This window comes from Pezoporus occidentalis, unplaced genomic scaffold (assembly GCF_034315485.1).
Source record: "Pezoporus occidentalis ecotype Australia unplaced genomic scaffold, CSIRO_AGI_Poc_V1 ctg36, whole genome shotgun sequence".
NCBI classification, from domain to species: domain Eukaryota; kingdom Metazoa; phylum Chordata; class Aves; order Psittaciformes; family Psittacidae; genus Pezoporus; species Pezoporus occidentalis.
In genome coordinates this window covers 1,060,712-1,083,618 of record NW_026915591.1, presented here as the reverse complement: position 1 = coordinate 1,083,618, position 22,907 = coordinate 1,060,712, and the positions used below count along the sequence as shown (strand labels likewise).

The window sequence follows — 22,907 nt, the reverse complement described above, 5'->3', positions numbered from 1 at the left end:
ACTGTTTACCTTGACTGCAGTGTGGCTTTTATTGCAGTCAGGCATGATCTGCCCTTATTAAATCTGGGCTGGTAGTTCCCAGTAACCTTCTTTCTTTTTTGTGTCTGGAAAATGATTTCCGGGTAGATTTGTTCTGTAGCTTTCCAACAGGGTAAGCCAACTCACCTCCAGTGTCCTACTTTCCCCCTGAAAGACAAGCCTGATGCTTCCTGTCTTCTAGTCGAAGAGAACATTCACAACCTGCCTGGATACGTTCCTGTGTAACCTGCTCAAGATGGCCCTGCCTTGGCAGGGGATGTTGGACTTACACTATCTCCAGAGTTCCGTTCCAACCGTAATGATTCTGTGATCTGTCCTTCCTACAACTTTTTAAAGATGGCGAAGATGCCTCTTACCTTACTCCCATCACTCTTAGCATGCTCAGGTGTACCCCAGCCAGTCCAATTGACTTGTGGATGTAGATTCTGAAGTGTTTGGTCTTTCTCTACCATAGGTAATGCTTCATTTCTTCAAAACTCACATAGAGCGAGCTGTGAGACCTGAAAACAGACATTGCAATGGAAGACCAAGAGGATTCATGAGCTGCTGTAAAGCCAAGCTGCCACACTTCCTGCCTGTTCAACTTCCTGCACATCCTGCACAGTATGGAGTGCGCTTTTGCTCTGGGGAGACTGTACTTGAAGACTGACTGGTCTTCGTGGCCCCTTTGGCCTTCATGGCAGTACCTCAAGGGGTCCTGTTTACCTCTTCTCTGAGCAAACTGAAGCCTGCCCTCTGAAATCCAGGCTTGTAATTATGCTACCCATTTTCCTTGCACTCCTCAAGATCTGAAGCTTTATTATCTCAGGGTTTTTTGTAACTAAGCCTGCCATCAAACTGTAAATTATTCACCACTTCTTCCTGTCTAGAGAATGGTGGATGTATCACAGTGCTGCTCCTACTTGAACTGTTCTGAATGTGCTCTAGAAGTCCATTGCTTGTGCCCCACTATGATTCCCTTCCAGCAGATGCCAGTGTGCTTACAGCTCACCATGAGTACCAGGACATCTTCCATTTGTTTAAAGAAGGCTTTATCTTCAAGATCAGGTGGTCTGTAGCAGATGCTCTAGACAGTGTTTCCTTTGGCTTCACATCTCATCCAGACTCATTAACTCTTTATTGGCCCATCATTTGTTTTTCAGCAGAGCTTCACACATTCAGACTGTTCCTATGTGTAAAATGAGTCCTCTGTCACCTTCCCTGTCTTTTTTGTGGACCTGTAAAGCATCCATCTGATGACTCCAGCCATGTGAGCTGTTTCATCGTATCTGTCATCCCACCCTGAATTTGTAGTTTTGCAGCTGTGCATAGACTTTGAATTATTCCACATTGTTTCCTTTGATGGATGTAGTCTTTTCTTTGATTCTTTATTCTGGATCAGCTCCTATCTCCGGCTTCAGTTTCAATAATGAAATTTCTAGTCTCATCATTTTTGCTTTCATTTCTGTTGGGGTAGAAGCTAGTCCTTATCTCCACCTTCAGTGGAGTGCAAAACCCATGGGATTTTCTCTTGTCTTTGAACCATTGCTTGAAGTTCTCTTTTTCTGGTTTTGTCTTGTATTCTCCTAAATTTCTTTACCCACTGAGGCTTTGAAAGACTTCCTCTTCTAGCTAGACCACTGCTTCAGTTTTATTCTCTTTGATCTGCCTACTGTCTTCTCCTTTGAGTCCTTTGTTATCATTAACAACTTCTGTCTCATTCGTTTCCTTGATCTTTCCATTTCTTGTGTTAACTTTATCTCTCTTTGAAGGAGGATAAAGAGCATCTTCCACTTTATATTTAGGATAATTTTACATGGTTTTTACCTGAGGGTGTGTTTTGTTGGAGGTTGTTTGTTGTTTCAGGTGTATCTTTTTCTTCATCAACATGCCTCTTCCATCTAGTCCCATGACATGGCTTGAGCTTGGGTGGCTCATCATCCTGAAGTCCTTTCAGGGTCTCTGCATAGAGGCAGACAGATTTAGGGTGTGATTCATTTAATCCGAAAGGAAGTTAAATGACTCATTCTCTAAAGTCTATGTTTCTCTTCACTCACTGAAGGGAAGTCTAGATTGACTAAACTCAGATGCTTGTCTCTGAAGGTAAGTGACAAATTACTGAATTAGCTTGCCCAGAACTGAACTACTGAATTAGTACTTACTGCTCTGTCCTTTTTCATGTTAACAAGTTCAAGCTTCCTCCAGTTGTGGTCACTCACAGCTTACCTTCCTTCCTCTTGTCTTACAGCACAGCATCTCTCCTGGTTGGAGTACTTAAGCTTTGCTGGTCTTCCTTATTCTATTCCTGCTTTTGCTTAGCCAGAAAAGGGAAAAACTAGAAAAGACATTTCTAAATTTTCTTAGAGCTGTTGGTTCAGTCTGTATGTGGACTCTCAGTTGTTACTTTTAATTTTGAAGATTGTCCTTGAAGTTGATTGAATAAAAAAAGAAAAAAATTAAAGTCTTTATCAAATGAGTTAAGAGAACTTCTGTTGTCTTAACTAATAACAGAAAATATTTGTGTGTTCAGCTGCTTTGTTGACAGTCAGGCCTGTTTGTGACTCTGGAGCTGAGGGTGTCTTTCATGATGCCTTTGCTCTGTCTCTTAGTTTATTAGTTGAATGTAGGCAAGAAACCTGTTGTGTCAGGAAAGCATAAAACTCTGCTTCATTTTGACAAACCAGAAGAAATGCCTTCTAAAGTTCTGCATGCTTGTGAAATCTGTTGCTTGGATACTGAAGTTTTGCCCTCTGGTATCTTGAAATTTCTCCCTGTTAACTTTGACAATTTCTGTGTGATGGAGTACGATTATATATATATATATATATATATATATATATATATATATATCTGTCTCACGTTTGCGGAAATCACTGATGGAGATTTATCTCCCTACAGCCTTGTGTAGGTAATTGGAACCTGTCATTTCTCTTGAGAGCAATCCTTTACTTAACAACAGTTTACCTAGTGGGCTAACGTTTTTTAAAACATTCACTTTTTATAGTACCATTCACAAGGAGATGAAGTTGGATATTAATAGATCTATTTTCCTTCTTGTACAGTGTGGCAGAAAATAGGTAACTGCGTTTCTCCTCCTTCCCCCCCCCCCCCCTTTCTAGTAATGTCTATAAAATCTGTTCTGGTAATCTGACTCTTCTAACAAGCTGCTGAATTAAACCATTTTAGCTTTGGAACGTTGTTAGACAAGCTTAAAATACACTCCAGGTAACGTAGCTCTGGGTTAAGTTCCATGTAGCTGCTGCTGTCTTTTTGATCATGCCACTTCTATGGCATAAGACTGATTTTTTTAAACATCCAGACATGAGTTTTGAAGTGTTTGTGTCATTTCATAGGCACTGTGGTTCAAAACCTGAGAGGGAGAATGTTGTTGCTTTTTAATGCTCTGTTCTCTGATAGTGCCTAGTTCCTTTTTCATGTGTTGAAAGTGCCTTCTTGTCTTGCTCTATGAAATAAATTGGAGAGCTGATGATGTGACAGTGCAGGGAAGCATTCCCTAAGCCTGAGGTTTTGCAAGTGTGATTTGCTGGTGGAGCTATCGCAGTTTTTTTTTAAGACAGCTTTTCTTAAGTAATGGCCACAGCATTAAACTTCTGGACCTTCCGTAGGACTGACAAATGACAAAGAAATCCGTGCCTGTCTATGCTGGTTTTTGTAAGGAAGACTGATTCAGTTGCTTGTGTTTTTGCAGACACACATGTACTCATTTTACCTGCACTTTGCAGCTGGATACGAGTTAGCTATGATCCCAAGCTACTTTCATCTAGTTGTGGCTGATGGTCTTGGAGGAGCCGACATGTATGTGTTGGTGTGGGATACAGGTGGCATCAGCTTAAGTGTGTCTGTGGAAGGATGTGCAAGCGTGTTATATTCCTGTTGCAGGGCTGTAACAGCACCTGCTCGGTCACATCTGGCACAGTATCTGTCATAGGCATCTAGTGATGGCTGAGGGAGCAATATCAGAACAGCACAAGCAGTGATGCTTCTCTACCACATTACCTCTCATTCGTCATGCAGAAGTGAAGTGTATGTGTAGCTTTGATTTTCCTTATTGCCTTCCCAGTTGTGTCATGTGTCCTCCCAGGTGGACAACCACTGCTGTTGTATATGGTATTCAAAAGTCAGTTGGGCAAAGACTTTGGCTTCTGCTCAATGCCATTGCAACACCAGCCTTTCTCAAGCAAATACAGTACACTGGTGTAAGACTCAAATGTAAATGTAGGTATTAAATACAACTTAATAGAAACTACAGGGTTCTGTACCAAGTATGAAATGTGTGTTCAGTGGGAGGGTCCTTTGTCCAGTTCAGGAACACCAGCAATTTTATCAGCAGACTAACGTATGTAAACTCTCTGCTCAAAGAAAGAAACTAACAAAAAACTTAAACGCAAACCTTAGTCCTAGCCTGAACCAGAACAACTCTTTGCACACATGTAAGTTATTTTTAACCTGGATGATTGCTGTACTGGGGCTTGCTGCAAGTGCAGTAGGTAGTTGTGTTTGCCCAGAGAGCTGATGTGCTGTGGTGTGCCAGGAGGAATGAGCTGTTGTGTAAAAAGTTAGGAGCTCCTTCCAGTGATATTGCCATCAGAGGCCTTCATCTTGTAGAGCCGCAGCTCTGGAGTGCAGTTCATGATAAGCATCTCTGACAGCAAAGTCAGTTTTATCCTGGCTTGCCCATCTCTCATCTGCCCTTTCCCATTCCCTTCATTCAAATACGGCTTTTCCTTGGCTTGGGCTATGTGTTTGTTTACTGGGACAGTGAAAACATCTGGGTTTCACAAGCATTATTAAAAAAAAAAAATGAACCAACCCTTTTTAAAATTTTCCTATTTCCTTTTGATCATTTCACTCCTCCACATGCCACCACCGAGTGGAGGAGGGAATGGATGACGCAAAGATGAGCAGGAGCCTCTCAAACTGGCTTTGCAGCAGGAGAGACTGAACACAGGACTGCCTTGTGAGCTTCTCTCTCACTTTTTAGTTTTTTTTTTTTAAATGTATATTTATAGCCCACTGTCCTGTTATGTTCAGTCCTGCACAGTTAGAGAGAAGGAAGGTGTTTTCTGTTCTTTTGGCTTGACTTAATATGAGTGGGAAGCTTTTTAGAAATGTTCTGTTCATTGACTGCTGCTAGCAGATGGATGCTCTCTACTTGAAGTGCTTCAGGCCGTTATATCTTCCGTTTTCTCCCCCTTCCTCCTCCCAGCACACAGCCTGGGGTGCGCAGGCTGTGCTAATTTAGTCACAACTTAAAAAGGAGTGATGAAAAAGAAATGCTCAACTCTAATAGAATTCATGTTGCTCCTGATGTCTTTAGGGAGTACTTTTTCATTTCAGGATCCCTTAGGATTTTTCCAGTGATGTGTGTTAGATGTTCTGTGATTCTTTGCTGGAACAGCAGTAAAATTCTTGATGCATTAGGACTAAAATGCTTATTCTGTTTATATATAACTCCATTCAGAATATACAGCATACATGACATCCAGTTTGAATTTTCCAGTGATTTTAATTACCTAGGCTTGGCTGTTTCTGAGGTGGTCTTTCTATCTGTATGAGCTTTAAACCAAACCTTTAAGCATACAGTTCATCAACCTAGGATGTTAAAACATTTGAACCAGTTACTGAATTTTACTAAACTAGCTGTTGCTATCTTGAGCTTTCACCACTTACTGATGGACGTTGGCTGATGCTAGCTCTGAGGAGTTTGATTTGTTTTTTAACAGAATCACATGTTGCTATTTGTTGGTAAGAATCACATGTATTTTTAACGGGGAAAAATTGCCAAATTATACACAACCAGAATTAAAATCTGTTCTTGTTCTTCTATGCTGATTACTGTGCCTTAACTTGGTGGGTGTCTTAACAATATTTTAAAGCTAAGATCACCAGGTGGTGCTGTTACACACTGCTTAAAACACTTTGAAAATAAGTTTAAATTCTGCCATTGTCATAGTTACTCAACTGTAATTTCATGGGAGGAGCAGTGAGGAAGAGAATTTCTTTCTCTAATCTTGTCTTTAAAGTAGAGATTTTTCTGAAGATTTTGGGTTGCTGTTCTGCTAGCTGCTCAGAGTGAAATTTGCCACACATAGTTTATGACCGCCTCTGTAAAAATGGTGTACAGGATAATTTAAGAGGTTGGATAATGGGTTTGTGGGACCATGTCTGGGCCATAGCCTGTGTGATTCTTTCTTGGGTGATGAGGTTACAAAGGTTTGCATTAAGTAATGAAAGAAGATAACATTCAGGTATGGCATGTTTTATCAAATGTGGAAGGTTGAAGAGCGATCTCTCTTCATAAGCTGAACATAACCTACTTCATGAATATTTAATTTAACCTTGTGAGTTTTGAAGGGCAAGGACTCCAGCCTGCTCTGGAAGAAGGCTCTTTACAAAAACAATCTGGGTTCCTAATACACAGTTTTCTTTAAATGTCTTCAGTAAACGTAGTGCTCTTCCTCTTATTTAGAACAAACTTCAGGTCTTGCATACAAAGTAATCTTTTTCCTCAACATTTGTACAGTAATTGGAGTTGTAAAGAAAAGCTACTTTTTTAATAAGGCTTTGCAGAACTGGCTATTTATGGATAAATTGTGGAATCGGAAATCAAGAGTTTAAAGTTGTGAATTATTTAGATGAAGATATTCCTCCCCTTATCCTCCCTTGTGTACTCAAAATAATTGAATCATGTTGGATAACGAAGACATCTAAGTACCAGTCTGCTTAGACCAAACCTAAGTACCATCAACCATGTAGATAGAAAAGAAGGAAGTTTAAGTAATAGCTGGAGGAGGGAAGACTTGTCAAATGCATACCTCTCCTGAAGGCATTATTGTTACTTCCTACATTGAAAATGTAATGCTTGAAAAATTGATTGAATTGTTTCCTACTTTGTTTTCTAATAGAAATTAAAAGTAAATTATTCTAAGTAGAGACAGAAGTACAGTGCGGTCTCCTCAAACCCAGGCTGCAGTGTGGGTGAGGACTACTAGCAATGTGGCAAAGAGTTGCTTTCAGCATGCTTAAGCCCTTTTTTGAGCTATGCTGTTTAGACCTACTTTGGATGTCAGCAGGAGCTGTGTTTGCTTGGCATTATTGTTTGTGATCCCAAGTATGTACCTAGAAGTCTGGCTTTACTCACGTAGATTTAAAGCCTTCATGCTGTTACAACAAAGCTGTTCCAAACAAACACAGTATAAATCAAGTGAAAAGGTAATTTATTGCTTAGGTGTTTAAAGTCAGTTCAGAGGATTCCTGCATTTTTAACCAACAGAGGCTTAAGTTTTAACCATAGAAAAATCAAGCAACATACATCTTGCTTCAAAGAAAGGTCATTAGCACTGAATGCAAAAAGCAAGTGGCTAATTATATTCAAATGTGTGACTTCCTAAGAAGTTACATTATGCTAATGAGCATATAAATGATTGTTTAATAAAATGAATTAGGAATGGGATTTTTAGAAGAAAGCTGTATATTCTTCCTTTTTGTGCTCTGAAATGACACAGTTGATAAGTAGTGCTTTTGAGTAGTGTATTATGAAATGTCTAATATCAAGAAAGCAGTTTAGGATCATAGTTCCAGTTTCTGGGGGGTTATACTCAGAGCTGGGTTCATGTATAAGAATTAGACATGCATGTTCTCCTGTATTACTGTCATTCATTAGAGAGAATATATATGAATAGTACTTACATTGTACCTTAGAAGATGCTATTTCTTTTATAAATCAGTATTTGGGGAAAGCATTCCATGCATTTTTATGGCAGGAATCATAAACTTACTATTGCTACAAATTGAGCTGTATAATGCTCAGTGATTTGCACTTTGCTTTGTAGTCTGTTTAGGATGGATTTGTAAGAATGGATTGCTCTCCAGACACTGATTGTTAGGTTTGGTCTGAGGGTATCGTGTGGGTTTTTTTTCTAGCAGTATAGGACATACTGAATCTGAAGGTTGCTTGTTTCCTGCCCTTGCTATAAGACACAGCCATCTTTAATGTTCTTCCTTTTGAGAAAGTATCACATTACCTTGCCTGAAAGGAAGATACAAACATTGCAGTTTCCAGCCCACACTATAATGGGGTGGCATGGGTGCTAAAGCATGGGTGGTTATCCTTAGTAGTCATCCTGGTACTTATTTTCAGGGTATTGCAAAGCCATTTGATGCAGAAGGACATTTCTGGTTCCTTTGGGCCTGTGTGTATACATGGAAACTTAGATGCATAGAAATTCTTTCACATGAAAAAAGATAACTGTCTTAATTCAGGTTAGGTTATTAATGTCTTTGCTCTTGGGATATGTATACTGCATGCTTTGAGGGACTGCATGGACAGTGGTAAACTTCTGGTTCCAAACTCTTTGTAGCATCTTGGACAAATAGAGGAGTTGCATGTTACTGATGAACTGCTTTTAAGGCTTGCTGCTGTACTTCTTGCCAGTATGTGTGTCACTTCTCCTTGCTCTGGCTGATGCCTGTAGAAAAGAGTCTGCTTTTTTTTTTTCTTTTCCTGGGATTGTGTCTCAGCACAAAATCTGAAGAGCACTGGGGGCTGGTGCAAGGGATAGTACAGGGATGGGTAGGATAGGTTGGATTTCCCCTTCCAACTCTGGTAACTCCATCCGCTGATATTTTACCTGATTTGTTACGAAGAAGTAAATTTGTTCTAATCACTAAAAGATTATTAAAAATACTCTCACAAAATAAAAATAGGTACAGTTGCTGCTGTACAGCTGTTCCAGTTGTATCTAGTCTTCAGGGTGAGGGCTTTGTGTCTTCTCTCCTGCTTCTTACCCTAGGTTTGCTGTGGAGTGAAGAGAGGAAAGCAGACTTTATCTGAAAAAGCCCCAAATCAGTAATAGTTCTTAGTTACAGAGGAGTGAATGATAAACTACCAGCCTCCGTTTTAGATGTAAGATGAATCTTCAGTATTTGCTAATCCAAATTCATCCTCATTTCTGAAGGTGAGCATAGCTATCTTCTTGTTAGCAAATCAGCATCTGTAAATAAGCTAGACTATCGTGGTTGGCTTTTTATTGAGCCCCATGCAGCTTGCCAAATCCAAGCAGGTGTTATGTTTGCTTACTTCCCTGGCTGTGAAAGCTCTATGAGTTCAGGGAAATAGCTAGAAATAAAATTATTGAATGTCAGCTGGAATCTTGTGATTTCATAGTAGTACTAATGTGGGTGAATAGCTTTGCAAACACAGTGGCTTTCTACCTAATAAAAATATATTTCTGTATCTAAAGGGTTTTTTCTTTTGGAAGGTAGGAGATGGGGAATTAATCCAACATTTTTTAGCTGCATGACATTTGTGGCTTTAAGCTTAAACACAAGGAGAATAATTTACAAGAACGCTTAGTGATGCTATGGAAAAATGTGTATCTTGAGATTATTCAAAATCATCTCAAAGTAGATTTAGAAACTATGGTTCCTAACATGCAGTGGAAGGGGGGAAAAAATACTGCTTCTGGTGCAAGCTGAATTGGTCCTTGAGCATGTCAAGAAAGAATACCACTTCTCAAGTGATTTTTGGAACAAGTCCAGGGTACTTGTGAGGTGATGTTTGTTGTCTGAGTGGTCTCTGTTATTCCAGCTGGCCCTATAGTAAAGATTAACTCTTGCTTGCTGCCAGCTTCTTTCTTGTGAGCAAATGGGTATCTGTAGCTTTGGTAAAAATAAAGTTGTTAAACATCCTGTGGATCATAAATGTATTTGTCTCTTTCCATTCTTGGTCCATCATGAGTCTACCATGCTTTGATGGCAGATGGTCTCCTCAGAGGTCGTTTGCACCTTATTTCACATCCTGGAGAACTGGGAATAGAAAGAATGTCCTTTTTGAAGGATTACATTGGCACTCACATGCTCTTTTTTCCATTAACTAGACAATATTCTTACTGTAAGTGTGGATAGTTTTGTTTCCCTTTAACTCTGTTCTTTACATTTTGATCTGACATGTACAAAAAATTTCATTCTGAGATGATTGCTGTGTTTGATACCAGCTTTAAGAAGAAAAGGTGTTGATCAAGGTCTTTGGGACAGAGAAAAAAAGCTTTGAGGTTGCTTTGGATCCCTGAGAAACATTGATTTGTCATGCCAGGAAAGTCAAGTTGTGGTATTACAGTGACACTGAATGTTAAATACCAAATATAATCCTAAGAAAATTTAGATAAAGATGAGCATAAAGGAGTGTAAATGATGACATGGAAACAAAAAATCAAGTTCTTCAAAGAGTATGTTCGGAGTGCTTTGTCTCCTCTGCATCTCGCAGCAGAAGTAAAAGACTGCCACCTGTCTCTGTGGTTCAGTAGGGAGAATTGTGTGTGGTTTTCAGTCTCCTCCAGACACACTCACTCACTGTTAAGAAGAAGGATCCTTATGTTAGATATCCATTCCTGATTTAGCCTGTAGAAAGCATAAGAGGGAGACAATAACAGCCACTTGGAGGAAAATGTTGTTGGAGTGCTATGATTTCAAAACGATTAGAGGTGCAGTTTCCAGAAGCTAAAACCACACTTTATTTGGGGCCCTCAGAAATGTTTGGTTTTGCCGAGTTCAGTTTCTCATCTGTAGAAGCATGGCTTTCAATAGGAGTAAAATTCTTATGGTAATTAAAACTGGATTAAATGAAGTGGCACCTATGGTTCTTGATAATGTAATAGAATGATGTTTGACTATACAGAAATCATAATTACAATGTGTCCTGTTGCTGGTGTAGCTGCCAGGGTCATGGATATGTAGATGTAAGGTTATCTTGCACAAAACTATGTAGGAGCAGTGACAGCATCAGAGGAGAAGAATGTATGTCTCCTTGAATGAGATCTGTTAGGTTGCTGCACAGCTATCATCACATAAATCTGTTTAAGTCTTTAGTCAGTATCTTCTCTGCTAGCTATTTCTCACCATGCCGTATTACCTAGGGGAAAATGAATTAAGTCTTGCATCTAGTCTTGGATATGTATGTTTAATGGATGATCTCACATCCTATCTTGGAACCAAACTGCACAGAAAAAAAACTGTTGTAATTGATCTTTTAGGTTTAGCGCATGAAGAACAGAAAAATGTAATTGTGCTTACCCAAAGTTTTCTTTAGCTAAGCAGTGGCATACCGGAGGCAAGTAGTGGATGATCTAGAAGAGCAAAGGAAGTTGGTATCTAAAGATTTGATTATGAAAAAAAATCTCAGACTTTGTTACATGAAAAAGTATTGAGGGGTTTTTGTGGTGTGTGTTGTTAATACAGTGTGTAATTTGGAAAAATGAGAGTGGTGACTCTACTGAGAGGCAGGAGCTTGTGTAGGTAGATCTTGGCTGTACTGGTCAGGCTGGTCTGTCTGATTGACATTGGGTCTGTATTGTTCTGTTGCCAAACTGTGAGCAGGCTGAAGGCTGTTGTACTGAGTCAGCAGGGGTGGCTATTTAGGGAGGAAAAGGTGGGGGATTTTTTCCCCTGTTCTGTAAACTCAGAATACAGAACGATTCTGTCATGCAAAAGTGGCCTCTCTCTTAAGCTTACAGTTTTGCAAAAGGACAAGAACTTACTTTAAACTAGTAAATCATTTTAGCCCATTTTACTCATATGGGATCACTCCATGTCATGCATTTTTCTTGTGTTTTGACCTCCCTGGACTCGTATGTTCCAAGCAGTGGGAGTTTCCACCAGTTCCCCTGGGAAAGTATTTCTAGCTCCACTGACTTTTGTTGTAAATTCCCATTAACATCATGCTTACATTTTCCTTTAATGTCATGTTATTAGTCCTCAGGCATGGATTCACACATATCTATTTATGGCTTAAACTTCTATTATCTTCCAGAAATCTTGTGATCTTCTGCTCTTCTAACAGATCATGCTTTGTAATTTGGTGAGGGCTATAAATTAAATCTCAGGGTCTTTAAACACCCACCACCTATCTCTCCACAGTACTTCCATCCTTAATTCTATGGTGATCATGGTTCCTGAGGTTCTGTTCAAAGTCTAGTGGGAATTTCCTCTTCCCAGAACAGCGGCTGATGATGTCCCATACATAAAGGGTAGTTTTATATAAATGGATCACAAACATACAAATAGAAAATATTTGACATATTTGAATAGTATCTGAGAGCCACACTGACTCTGTAGAAATGCATAAATGGCATTGTAATTTTAATTCTTTACTGGAACAGTCTGTACGTCTGACTTATATAAATGTTATTGTTTAAAAGAAATATAAGGCTCTTCCTGAAATATGTGCAGTCTCTCTTTAAACATAAATCTCCTTTCAACTCCAAGCCAAAGTAGATAGCACAAGAGACTGGCTTGATAAATAGCATCACTGATTCACTATGTTGTTTAGCTGAGATTTGTGGCAACCTTCACTTATGTTTAGTTTAAAAAAAGAAGGGAATGTAAAGGTGAGGCTGAAGTGCTGTCCGTAACTTCTTCCGTCATCTATGGGCAGTGCACAGATAAAATTATCAGGGGCAGTTGTAATCTGATCTGATCTAAATAGGTCTTTTGTAGTGGTAAAGAAGAGCAGGCCCCTCAGATTCATATTCCCTACTTGTTATTTGTAGGTGACGGACTCGGCTGTCAGGGACAAACTAAGGACAAAATTTCATTCTTTAGCTGCAGCCTGGATAAAGATTGATGCTTTCTTACCTAACTGCCAGGAATCTTAACTCTTCTGTATAAAGGAAGAAGTATTTGGCTGCTCTTGTGAGCTTCATATAAAAATACCTTAAATAAGTATTAACCTAATACAATCTTTCTTGCTTTTGTAAAGGCTCTGTGCCTTTCCCAGCTTGATTTCACTTCTCTCGTTCTGCTTCCACTTTTAGATCATGTTTTATCTCTTATCCCTTTGATATCTATAATAACTACTTCTTCTTCACCCACCCTCAACTACTTCTTTCTACATCCTTTTTCCCTTGATGCCTTCTCCCCATATTTCTGTTTTTTGAGATTTAAGAAGTTTGCCAATTAGTTGATATTCATGAAATTTTTACTTCAGGAATGACTGTGCCATACATCATCTTTTACTGCCAGTCGGGGAAGGTCTGGATGGTCAGAGAGAGCCCTTTGTTAGGTTTGCACATAGAATTGGGGGAGAAGAAAAGAACTGCCACACCCACCACCCCCCAGAATGCCCCCAAACCAACCAGCCACCAAAACCAAAAACTAAACCTCCTGAAACCCCACACAATAAAAAGAAAAGAAGAAGAAAAAAATCATAAAACCCCAAAGCCCCCCAGAAGGCCCCCAAAACCCCACCCAAAACCAAACCACACAACAGAAAAAAAAAAACAGCCAGAGCCCTAAAGCAGCTTGGGGCTCACAGGCTTTTTTAATCCTGAGGAAGCAGCAGCAACCTAAGAAGGGGTTGGGAACAGAGTGTGTGGTAGTCTCTGTCAGTAAGGTCTTTCCTGCCTACACAGCTGGATAATGGAGAGTGGAAATAACTTGTATTAACAGTTGTATTTTGACAGAACAACTGGCGTGCAGAGGAGCAGGGCTGAACTCTAGGGGAGGAAAATTGTTCTGCATGTGTGTGAGGAAGAGTAAATTCTCAGACATGTTCTAAAAGGTAGGTATTAAGAGTATAAAGGTGGACAAGGAAAGGAGGGAAGGTTCATTGAAATATGCAGGAGCCTTTTGGCAGGAAGAGAGGCTAGACTGGCTTTTATAGCAGGGAAGGTGGATTAAACATGAAGATTTATTGTTTATTATTATTATTACTACTATTACTATTATTAGTAGTAGTAGTATTTAAACAATCTGTGTATGTGTGACCTTAGCTAACAGTTGCGGCAGTGCAGCTGGGAAGTGGTAATTGTTCAGCTGTGGTGACTCAGTTACTCCTGTTCTTGTTCCTGTCCCATTTGCCTCAGTGGCAGTTCTAGCGGCCGGATACCTTCAGCTCCTGAGTATTTCTTGTCGGTGCAAAGCACCTTGATTCCCAGGGCTCCTCTCTGCTTCCGTAGTGTCTGCAGGACTCTGAAAAATGGTTCCTGTCAGTTTTCACTCTTCTTTGCCTTGCCCAGATCTGCAGGGAAGGCACTAGAACTTGCTGTCAGCGAGCAGATAACACTGCACTGATTTATATGCTGTTCACATCTGTAAAGTTTTCCATTGCAGCAATGGATCCTTTTGTGTTTAGTCTTCATTTTTGTATTATGTTAAAGATTTTGATAACTTTTACCAATAGGCAGCAATTTATTTTTTCTTATATTTTGCTGTATTCTTGAATTTTTCTAGCTGTGTAGATTGATGACAGTTGCTTATTAGTTAAATGCTTTTTGCTTTGTAGATACGAAACAACTTCTGATCTCTCTCATAATGATAGAATTATGGGGTTTTAAAACGAAATGATTTTTTTCAAAACTGTCAGATTATGTATGTCATGAGCAAATTTTTGGTTTTTATATATTGCAGTGATGTAGAAATGGTTTTGGATGTTTGAAGGTAGTGCTTGGATCAGCAGTAATGCTGTGTGACAGGAGTAACAATTGGTAATTGATAAGTGTGAGGAAGAAGCTTTACATGTATATAGATATAGAAAACCTCACAGAATAACTGTCACTTAAAATGTAATTTAAAAAAAAATAATCATTGTCCAAACAAATCAGGGGAAGATTAAAGGAAAGCCTAACTGACGGTGCTTTCAGAAGGAAGTCTTGCATGCTCAAAAGCTACCACTACCTAAAAGTTCTTCTCTTAAGTTTTTCTTTCTAATTCCCCTAATGTCATATAGGTAAGGGTTATGTTACGTTTATCATACATGTGCTCACAGTTCTTGCCAGTAGTGCAGTCTTCCAGCTGTTTTGACTTTGAAACAGCTGCAAATCTTCTGTGAGTATAAAATTCAATTGACGAAACTTTTGGATATAATAAACTCCGTATCTGTTGCTTCCAAAATTAATCTTAAATGATGTGAAGCATTCTAATATACAAACAACTAATGAACACGTTATCGCAAATAAAATATAAACAAATGCTGAGTCAGACTGTGGTGCAAGCTCACTTACATGAGAAAGAGTGGCGAGGGCTGAAAGCAGTACCAGAGAGGCAGGGGGAAGCATAGGGGTAGTGTGTACTTTTCTCTTTGACCCATTTAGGCTGCACTCTCACATTTGCTTTAAGTCAATCCACGTGTAAGTTGCTGCTGACAGCATTTCTCCTCACATTCAGCTGCTGTTAGGGCTTGGGAGGATGCTTGTTGAGTTATATGAGTGGACTGGTTCTAATGAAAACTTAACTTTTTGTTGTTTGGGCTGATATTCTGCAGAGCAAGTTCCCTCACCTGTTTCAGCATGTGGCCACATAAATATTGTGCTGGAGGTGGGAAGGCTGTCTGCAGCAACGGCTGGGCTTTAACTTGACTTAAACTAGTCATGATCCAGTACCTTCAGGTGCTGGTGAATCAATAGACTGGTGTTTTGGTATGAGTGTTTTTTGGGGGTAGTTTTCAGTTTTGTTTTTTTTTTTTTTTTAATGTTAGCTTTGGCTATGATTTTCCAGCTTGACATCAGAAGTGAAGTTCAGTGAGGTCTTTATGAGCAAGAAGTTCTTTATCTGTGTTAAAAAAAACAAAAACATTAAGTGGGCGTAAGAAACAAACAAGCAACTGTCTTAAGGATAGTGGGGCAAGATAAGATTAGCAGCAGGTTAGGTGCAGCCCTGCCTCACGCTTCTAGGCTAATGTTGCTGAAGTTGAGGTAGCAGTTAGATTGATAATGGGAATGAAATGGCAGCCGTAGAAGTGCCACCTGTGAGAGAAACAGAATTCCAGGTACTGAAGGCACAGAAAGTCAGAGGAACTGCTTATGATGACAGATTTTTCAGCATGGGTAAGGCAAATTAATTCAAATGGCCAGCTGCTGTATATTCAGAGAGGCTCTCCATGTGGGAATGGTATTCTATAATCGAGGAATGGGAAAAGTGCTTGAGGAGGGCGGTTGGGGAAGTTACATGGTTGCTCTGCAGGCCAGCTTTGGCATTAATGGAATACAAGGGCCAATTTTGAGGGAATTAATACTTAAAGAAGTACAGTTAAGTGCTGGGAAGAGAAGTTAGAAGTAGGTTTTCTAGGTGAAAATAGCTTAGTATCAAAAGTGGTTGGAGTAGTGTCCACTATCTGAATTTTTAAGCTATTACTCCTAAAGATGTGTGCTAGGTCTCTTTAGCTGACTGAATGAACATTTGACATGCAACAGAAGGGCTTTACTGGGAGGGATGGGGAGCTGCACCTGGTAGTTGGTGTCCTCTCAGGAGAGGCAAAATGGATGGCTTGGCTGCTTGTCAGCAGGCAGAGCAATAGAATACAGGTCTCTTCACTGAGACAGGCTGGTTCTGGCCCTAAGAAGATAAAGTGGGGACATCAATCCTTCAGTAAACAGGTTCAGATTAAGTCTTTTTTTTTAATTTCATGAGTTATTTTTAACAAGGTTCAGTATATTGGTTTGGTTTTCTGTGCATCCCTACCAACAGTTGTCCTGGCACAGCTGGTGGAATATCACAGGGAAAGCGCCAACTGTTCTACTCTGCTGAGATAACAGGATCAGAGCGTACCCTTAGGCAGTCCAGGTGACAGAGGCATGGGGATGCATCACTTCAGAGGGTGGCTGAGCTCATACGGACTTGAGATTCCGCAGCCCTGGGACCGACACTGGTGGGTTCTCCTGGGCATAAGTGTGGGTCTGGGGACATGGGGTGCAACCACAGTAACATGGTGACAAAGTGCGCATCTGGGCCTAGGCTGAAGTCAGGCAGAGCATGGGGGTGAGGCCAGCATGTTCATCACTTGGCTCATCGGCAATTAGGTGTTCCTGGGAATAACTCTTAGCTATCCTTAATAAAACTGAAGTTGTTGTTGTGCTGGGTCAGCGCTGCTGTGATGTCCTACTGTGCTGCTACATTTACTGTTCATTGGCCTTTTTCATTACAGGCTCAGAGAGATAAAGCTGCTTCTCACTCATGGTATTGTGCATGTTACTGGAAATGCTCAGTGTGATCGCTGCAGCCATTGCCTCCGTTTCCTCGCTGCCTCTGCCATTGTTTGGGCTTAAATGTTTTCTTGTTTTTGATCATGGGACTCTACCCTTGATTAGGTTTCTGGGACCAGCCTTCCTAAGAGTACCCTACTGATATTCTTGAACTTTCACTGTTGTGGCTTTGTTTGTTTGTTTTACTTATTTGTAATACAAATAGCATGGAAGCCTGGCATGAAGCAAAGAGCAGGAAGTTCATTCAGGCTTTGAGATGGACTTGCTGAAATTGAAAGATATGACAAAACATGCAGGGGATGCCCACACATAAAAACTGCTCTTTTTTTCCCTTTTTCAGGAGCTCTTTTGGGGAACCTTTTCAAAGAAGGAATAGGCGTGAAAACCCAAATGCAGAATAAAATCTGCACATAAAATTCAGTTGGTAAAGTAATTCAAATTCTGGAAATGAGTACCCAAGCAAAACCCATTCAAAATGTTTCCTTTAATAGAAGCTGGTATTTGTTTACCATAAGTCTTTTTTTGAAAAAAAAAAAAAAAAAAGAGGCTTAGTGCTGTTAACATGACTCCACTGCCAGGTCCAAGTCGTACTAGTTTCCAGGGCCCCTAGAGGAAATTGCAGAAAAGGGGAGGGGGAATCTATATGCCTGAATTTTGTTGATGTGGTTTGATATCATAGTAACAATTAATTTAAGTTCTGGCTGTATATTGCCTGTTATTTCCCGGGAAACTGATGCTTCATATGGAAAAGTACTACTTTGAAATAGCAGTGTTACAGTCTCTGTCAGTCTGAGGGGAAGGATGCAGATGAGCAAGCAACAGCCAGAGAAGAGTAATATATAGCTGTAGCTGCTTGACATTACTGACTTTTAAGGGATCCAAAAAAAGGTGTGATTCCTCTTGAATAGAGGAAGAGAACAAGATGTTTCTGTAGTACTGAGATCACAAAAGAAAGAAAATTGCTTGTAAAGAATGGGTCTGATTTTTTCCCCTTATCTGTATTTTGCTGCTATTATAACTTTAGCTGCAGTTTTGCTATCAACTGGCTCTTGTGTAAGCATTTAATATTTCCAAGATTTCTTGCAAATCTATTTTTATGGTGGTGATTTTTTACCGTACAAAACGCATTTTGTTTTGTAATAACCACTGTTTCCTCCACCAAAAGAATAGAGATTTTCTGTAGTAGAATTCAGTGGTCCTATCTGAACTTGTCAGTTCAGGTCTAATATGCCAGCTCAAAGCACTGAGGTTGGCGTTGGTTGAGAAGATGATGTTATTTCTTTCAGCGTGCTGGAAGTAAATGAGTAAAACCACTTTTTAGTAGGCTTGGAACTAAAATGTGAAAAGGGCCTTTTGTTTTTACATGCAGATTCAGGAGCGTGATAAACTTTACTACTTGGTAGCCTGGGAACTTGATTTTTGTCTTTCTTAAAGTGCAACCTTTTTTTTTTTTTTTTTACCTCTCTTCCCCTGTATCCCCCTGCCTTGCCCTCCACCCTGCTGGCATTATAAGCCTTTGGGAAATAAATGGGAACTGTCTGGTATGTGTCCTCTATGTCATAAAATTTCTGTAGTTTCTGGACTTATTTTGCTCTTTAAAGAAGAATTGTTCTATTCTTTTGCTGGTGAGGGAAAGTTTTTTGTAACCTTGTTTATGAGTTCGTGCTGCTTTTTTTAGAAAGACGCTGTTCCTTGTCCATTTCCCTAAGATACCTAGACACTGCTTTAATGCCATCACTAAATTTCAAGGGCAGCATGAAGTGTAAGCATTGACCTTAAAGGCTGTATTGCCTTTGGTTTAAAAGAAGAATCCTAGGATCTGTCAAAAAACCTGTAGGGCCCAAAAGAGGCAACTCCTATTGCAAGTTACTAATAAAGGATGTGCCTACTAAGAGACTTGTTTTTACCCCTGTGTATTTTGTCTTATATCTTGTACTCTTGCCTAGCAGTTTAGAAAACAATACATACTTATTTCTGACTGTTCCGTAGGATGGTATTTCTTTACTGAGATAATAGCTGCAAGTTTTTAGAATAGTGTTCCACTCAAACTTTTTTTAAAAAACTAAACATTTTACTGGATAAAATGGGTAAGAAAGTCAGGAAGCTGTTGTCTTGAGTTTTGTTTTATAATGCAGAGTGCAGCAGGGTTTAAAGGTGTGGCAGTTCTTTTCTATCCACTGGAGCAGTTCAATTAGCTCGAGTTTGTAGCACTGCAATGTAACCTGGTGAATACAGAGCTGAGCAGATTGCTAATAAATTGCATTGTAATGTTGGATATTCCCACTGTTTTGGCTGAGATCAGAAGGTTTGTTGCATCCTTGCAGATAGCTGGACCAGCTCACTGCCCACTGGGACCGTATGGTAAGACTGGCATAAAGGGCATTAGCCAGCCATTAGGGCTAATTGAAGCCACACTGGTAGTCTTGAGCAAATGATAGAAGCTGTCAGGAGATAAACAGCAAATGGAAGGTTATAAAATGCCACCCAGTTAGCGAGGAGCAGTGGGAGTATGTTCAAGGGCTGATAGGCATAATGCAGTACTGTAGATTTGCTGGAGCGAATTGCTCATCTTCCTAGCCCTGTGCTTGCAGCTCCTCCACAGCTCGTCCCTGCGCTGACCACATCACTGGAGGAGCAGTAACTCATGTAAGAAGGTGTCTGAATGCTTAGCAAGTTTTGCGGCTGCGACTGCACAGTCATGAGGGCTTTTCATGTTGAGGACTGGCAATATGAATAGGTATTTGGTCTCTACTCATGTTTATCTTTGTCAACAGTGTCTGGAACGTTGGATAGAGAATTTTTATTTTGATCAGTTATTTTCTTATGCCCAGTTTCTCTAGGTATGAGCATCTGCTCTTAAGATATCAACAGATTAAATTGCTGTATTTATAGTTAAAATATTACGAAGATGTAGTTTTCATCTCTGTAAATGTCATTGGTGAGATTGGCAGAAAAGATTGGAAGTCACAAAATTAAGTTTGGCTCTTATCTGACTGGGATGAAGGCACCGTACAGCAGTTTGGTACTGTACTGCAGAACTGGGGCAAGAGCCATTTAGCTGATACCTGTCTTTTCTTGGAGTTACTTTTTTGAATGGAGATGCTTCTTGAATCTGTGAAGGGACTACATGGTATTTTGTATTCTTGCAGAAAAATCTAGAAGCACGATTGCTGGTACTAACTTTTCCAGGTTTTTTTTGTGTTGCCTAAGATACCAGAAAAATAGAATTTTGCATTTGTGTTAAATTCAAGGGGTGTTGGGGAGCAACAAAGCTTTTGATCTATCTTTGGTAAATGGGAGACTGGTTACAGAATATAAATATTTATCTCAGATGATGCTATAAGCAGTGCATTTCTTTTTCACATGTAACAGATAAGGACAAACCCAAGTTAGTCATCAAGATGCACATAATTTCTAAGGCACTTCTTGTCCTGTGTAAAGCTGTTCATTTTGGGGATCAATGGTAGTGTAACAGTGGTCTAATTTTTCCACAAGCTGCATGACTGACATAATGCTACAAAGCAGCTTGAGGGAGTACTAGCACACAGAATTAAAGCCTTCTCTGGTCTGCTGGAGGTAGAGTAAGACCATCAAAGAAATACATTTACTAAGTGGACGAGTACCCAATGACTGGCTATGCCTAAAGTAATTACATTTTAGGAATATTGATGCTGGATGGAGAGCTCACCCCTCCTTCTTCTAGTATGTTCTTTGTTTCTCAAGTGCCTTCTGAGGTTTGGAGTCCTGAATGAGAGTGGTGTTCTTGGGGGAAGGATTACCTCGTAACAGGAATGGGCCAGGGGAGTGCTGGGAGAGAAGTCTCATGGTTGCTTGTCCTGTTCTTGCTCTGCATCTCCATTCATATGGGCTGTTCTCTGGTGTGTGCCCTGGACCACATCAGCTGCTGTCATGGTATGGGAGGCTTCCTCATTGCCTCTTCTTTCTTGGTGTCCTGCACAATGCTGGTCCTGCAGAGCCAGGTGGGCCCTGCATACCACCATTCCACCATTAGCACAAGAAGCATTCAGGAGTGAATGTGGCTCTTCCTTGGCATTGCAGCCCCTGTCGCCTTCATGATTTTACAAAAGTTTTACTTAAAAGCAAAATACAGCTGACACTTAAAGACACTGAAATTGTTACCAGCTGCCTTTGTGACTTTGAGGACACTGAACTGCAACAACTTACCTGAAGGGAATGCTGTGCCGTTGCTGCTGCAGTGATTCCAGTCTGGATCTCCCTGCAGCTGAGGGAGGTTCACAGCCATGGGCATGTCTATCTCTCTCTTTTTTTTTTTATTATTTTTAAATGGTTTTATGTCTGCATGTAGTGCCCAAAATCTCTACAGATGATGGTTGTGTCTTCATCTCAGCAGCCACACATGGCAAATGCAACCAGATAAAAAAGAAAGCTCAGGTGATAAGAAGAGGCAGATTTCCATAGCCTTGCTGATCCATGCTGGCCTCTAGAGTGGACTTGTTTTGGGAGGGGTTGATCAGGGAAGCTGCTTTGCTGCCACTGCAGAAATGAGTTGTAATACTCAATGCCAAGTACATTTATGTTTTTTTTTCCCACAGATGAGTACAAATCCATTCTTTCTCAGGGACATAAAATTGTGATTCCCCCTTCAGCGCACAGGTTGTAGAGTGTTGTCGTGGTTTAAACCCAGTCAGGTAACTCGTTCACTCACTCCCCCCCTTCTTTCCCTCCCCCTACTCCCGGAGGGACAGAGAGGAGAATCGAAAAGAATGCAACTCCCACGGGTTGAGATAAGAACAGTCCAGTAACTAAGGTATAACACAAATCACTACTGCTACCACCAGTAATAACAATGATAAAGGAAATAACAAGGGAAGAGAATACATCATCTCACCACCAGCCAACCGATAACGCCCCCCAAGCCCGACCAAGCACCGACCCATACCTCCTCCAACCCTACAGTCTCCCAGCCCTTCCGGCTAACTCCCAGTTACCTCCTGGGCATGACGTGCTGTGGTATGGAATACCCTTTGGTCAGTTTGGGTCAGGTGTCCTGTCTCTGCTTCCTCCTGGCTTCCCCTCCTCCCTGGCAGAGCATGAGGCTCACAAAGTCCTTGGCCAAACCAAAACATCCTTGTTATTAGCTCTGTTCCTGAGTCGGAAGTCAAAACACTGCACTGCACCAGCTACCACAAAGGAGAAAAATGACTGCTACTGCTGAACCCAGGACAAGTGTGAAATAAAAATCAGGGGAGGGCAAGCGCTAGTTAGTAGCTTAGTTTTGGGAAGGTGTGCTATTTGTATTTGAGGCTGGTGTGTACCAGCCCAGGACCTGTTGATAGCAGTGGAAAAACCATTCACATAACAGGCTTTGGATTCCTCTTAAGTAGCTTATTGTATGCACACCTCCTGTGGAAGGTGATGTATCCTTCCTCTGTGGTTACTTCTTCATCCAAATGTGTTATACCTGGTTGACCACTGTGCCTTAAAGGAGATCTCATTGATGAGGACAGTAATTGCCACATAGGCAGGAAGAGGAAGCTGTTGCTTTGTGGCAGCTTCTGTTTGGCTGGAGTCTTGCTGACCCTGGCTGAATGTCTGAAGTCACTTTTTATTAAAGCTGAATTGAAACAGCATCTTTGGCAGAAAGCTGCTCAGAGGTGAAGCATTTTTACTGTGGTGTTAGTGATGATGATGTAGGGATTTGCGTAAATTAAGCTGTCTGTGCAGGTGCCAATGTTGATCTGGTAAGCATTGTGTGGTCACCATCACTTTCTGTGAGTGGTGGTGGCTGAGGTGCAGGGCAGGTATTGTGCGTCCTTCAGTAAAGCTACTCAAGACATCTCTGAAGGGAACAGATGAACGCTTCCTGTAAATACACGTACTGGAAACATCTGCCCAGCACATTGAATTAAAGGA

The 22,907-nt window shown here is 40.5% G+C and overlaps 1 protein-coding gene across 3 annotated transcripts in view; it reads left to right on the top strand.

The window, feature by feature from the left end:
• The window catches only part of BRF1 (BRF1 RNA polymerase III transcription initiation factor subunit), a 178,415-nt gene that overhangs the window by 20,069 nt on the left and 135,439 nt on the right, over positions 1 to 22,907 (top strand). The window lies entirely within an intron of this gene.